Raw genomic sequence first — 3874 nt, 5'->3', positions numbered from 1 at the left:
CATGCCATCGTTCCTATGAGCTACATGCTTGTATATGGCCACTGTGTATGGGTGTTTACACCAAAATTTGGTAAGCTTTCCCTACAAAGGAAGAGATCGTCCGATGATATCAGAAAAACAAGGACATTTCCTAAATAAGGGATATTTCATGGACAAGATGTTGATCAGTTGCAGAACGCAGCTTTGGCACATGCACAAGATTGATTCGAAAATGAGATGTGATTGCCAGTGCTCAAGAAGGAAAAGAAATATTATATTTAGATGTTGTCACGTATGTGGGAGGCAACGATGGAAAGATGGCTTATAGAAGAAAACTTGGTTACAGAAAGCACGAGATCTTGGCCTGTACTACGGCAGCAAAGAGAAGATTATTTAGTTGATTCCAATTGCCATAGATCAATTTCTATTTGCCAACGAAGTCTACGGAAGTCATCTGACAGGTGCACGAGATTATATTTGCATGGCCACGTTTGCAGAGCGTGCATGGGAGATCCGGACTCGGCTCAACGGAGATATATTCTCAGATTATATTTCCATCTTTATTTTTTAGTCATGCTTGTACACGGCAAAGACTGACTCGTGTATATGTATATATATACGAGTTCGCGGTCTATTGTAAAAACACACAATCAATCAAATACAAGTCAATTTACTTTTTTCGGCTCCGGCCACCCCTTAGGAGTAGGAGTAGAGTAGATCTCGATGAGTTCTTCAGCGAGTACGGCTACATCGATCCGGTCGACCTCCACTGCTTATCTGTAAGTACCGTCATGGTTTATACCTCTGTTCGTATGGCTGCATCGACCCGGTCGACCCCCACTACGACTCTGGTATAAGCTAGTTATCGACTCTTGTCTATTTCAAGAGTGGCCTGTGTGATTCTGCCTCACACCCCACTGCGTGAATTAGATCAAGATCAAGTTATCGGCTCTACCTTAGAATGGCAGTCTTTGATAGATTCATTAAGTTACCGATATTGCTTATTGCTTTTATTGTTTATCGAATTACAGCAATATCACTCTGAACGATTGAGATTGATCTGGATCGGCTTTATATCTTATTTAACCCATCGCTTGCTAATCTAAAACTGATCTAATCTACATCTTAAGCGATGAGTTATGTTTTTATCGGCTGTTTTACGTCAATCTTAATCGTGCATAGCGTGCGGTTAAGGCATGTTCGATCTTGAGTAGATCTATTGGTTAGCGAAAACCGTTTCATGGCCCGTTATCACGGCCTATGGGATTCTGCCTCTCACCCCACTGTTAGCACCATGGAGTGGAGATCGTTGGTTGATAGATCCGTTCTTGAGAAGGCATGATCTTAACTGTGCACTATGCCTGAATCGGCTATTTAGTCGATATCGAGTGCTTTCACGAACAGTTCACATTACGAGACCGTTGAAGTAGAGATAAGTTAAAAGATGTGTTAGCCCCATGATCTTGTTATTGTATTACGGCCTGTATGATTCTGCCTCATGCCCCACTGATATTAGTAATGAGTTAGGGTCGTCGAGTCTATTGTTGTTTCTACAGCCTGCATGATTCTGCCTCGTGCCCCACTAGTCATGGCGATAGATAAGATCTAATATGTTCATTAGATTTATCTTTATTAAATGGTTAAGTGGTGTTGAATTGTTTCTTTATATAAAAAGGGGTTCGGTTAGTTATAATCATTGGCTCGGTTTAATCCGATCATCATTGATATCTTATTGCCATTGATTAATTTTTGCTCGAATTATATTTATCCTGGATGATAACCGATTCTTCTTACACAACCCCATGAGCTTTAACCGATTTATTCTTATGAATATGCTGGAATCGACTATTTAGTCGATCTCCTCTCATATGAGCCGCACATTCGGGACTGTCTGGCAACACCGGCACGTTCCGACCTTAATTACTGATAAGCTTTCTCTCCTTGTCAATTGCAGGGTCAAATTGACTAGCACGTCTCGGGAGGATTGCTCAGGATCGACCACCCTTACGCTGAAGCTAGGCGGATCTGCTCCATTGAGCGGACTCTTCCGGCTTGCTGCGTGTGTCCTCGGCACGGAGACGAAAATTCTGTGTCGACACACGTTTCTGGCACGCCCGGTGGGACCACAATCATTCTCAAAGATGGTGTGCCCGATTTCATTTCATGGTTCGAAAAGAAGGTACCATCCAATTTACATCATTCCATCTGTGACATCCCACTTTGCTCCTACGAGCGAGTAATGATCTATCCGCCCTCACCTTACAGGCATGTACGGATGCGGAAATGGATGAAGAGTTGAAACAGGTTGTCAAAGGCTTCCCCTATAGGGTCAAGTCATTCACCGTATATGATGTGAATGGCTATCGCTTCCACACAAGAAGCCACGAGCTCAGTCGGCCCAATCGAAAAACCACGAATACTGGAGTTCGTACGCCCGGCACCGATGACCGCGACTACTACGGCATAGTCAAAGAAATATACGAGCTCAACTTTGAGCTTCGTGGAGGTCATAAGCCAGTCGTATTCAAATGCCATTGGTTCAATCCCAATGTCACGAGAAGAGCCCCTGAGATTGGACAAGTTGAAATTCGACAAGATTCCGTCTATCAAGGAGATGATGTCTATATTGTGGCTCAACAGGCCATTCAAGTTTATTATCTTCCATGGGCGTGCCAAAAAGATCCCACTCTTGAGGGTTGGTACCTTGCGCAGTTGGTATCACCGCATGGCAAAGTGCCTGTCCCAAACGATGAGGATTACAACTTTGACCCAAACACATATACAAGGGAGTTCTATCAACCTGATGGGCTAGATGGCACATTTGACATAGACATGTTTTCGCTGATGGGCATGGAAGTAGACAATGACATTGATGAGGACGATGGAGATAAGGACGATGGAGAAGAGGTGCAAAATGCCAAAGACTTAGCACTGCTTGAGCGATTACGGTTTGGCGTTGCCATTGATGACAACGATGGAGATGAGGCGGAAATGTTAGACAATATTGATAGTGATGACGACACTTATGATCCGGCCGCTGCCGATCCTGAAGATTATTTCTAATTCATGTAATACTATATTATTATTATTTTCTAGTTATGTTTCGTTCATTTTGCATCTCTATATTTGTCTATATTGTGCTAATTGGTTTACTCTTTGTATTTGCAGGCACTCGACAAAATGCCGGGCGGAAGGCGGACCCGGACCTACAACTCGCTCTACGCGAGGACGACTCAGGAGGCAGAGGCGGAGGCAGAGGCGGAGGCAGAGGCGAGGAGCCGTCCGGCCCGCCGCCCCCACAGCCGTCCGAGGAGGGCGGTGCAGTCGTCTGCCGTCCCCCCACCCGAGGAGGACCGGACGACGACCACTAACGACGAGGACCAGCAGCTTGCCCCCCAGATAGGAGGGGGTGACACTTCCTCTAGGGGGTGGCGGGGGGTGACACTTCCTCTGGGGGTGGCGGGGGGTTCCACTTCGAGCACCTCATCGGTACCGTACTTGCGCGGGTCCTCGCAGCTCCCGGCGCGGCCGATCCTATTTCAAAGGAGGCCGGTGATTCGTCCCAAGGGCGAAAAGTATCCGTTCATTTTGCATCTCTTCTTGTTCATATGCTAAAAACCAAACTGTGGACTAACAATTCTTCTTACTGACTCCTGTAGGAACTGCGAACTTGTGTCTGAGGGCGATCATCGGTAGTGCAATGGGATCCTCAGCGGCCTGATCCGCCTGCACTACCCTGGTTTGGTCACCCACGCCCAGGTTGAGTCGCCTCCCTGGACGTGGGACCACTTCAACTCCGCCGTGGACGCTGTGTACGGCACCGTACAGGAGCGGATCAGGCGTGAGTTCTGGGTGAGTCTACATCACACTACATTGCTCAATACTATGAATTCAT

The sequence above is a fragment of the Miscanthus floridulus genome, chromosome 15 (assembly GCF_019320115.1).
Source record: "Miscanthus floridulus cultivar M001 chromosome 15, ASM1932011v1, whole genome shotgun sequence".
Taxonomy (NCBI): Eukaryota; Viridiplantae; Streptophyta; class Magnoliopsida; order Poales; family Poaceae; genus Miscanthus; species Miscanthus floridulus.
The sequence above is the reverse complement of the archived record's forward strand: the minus strand, read 5'-3'. Positions refer to the sequence as shown.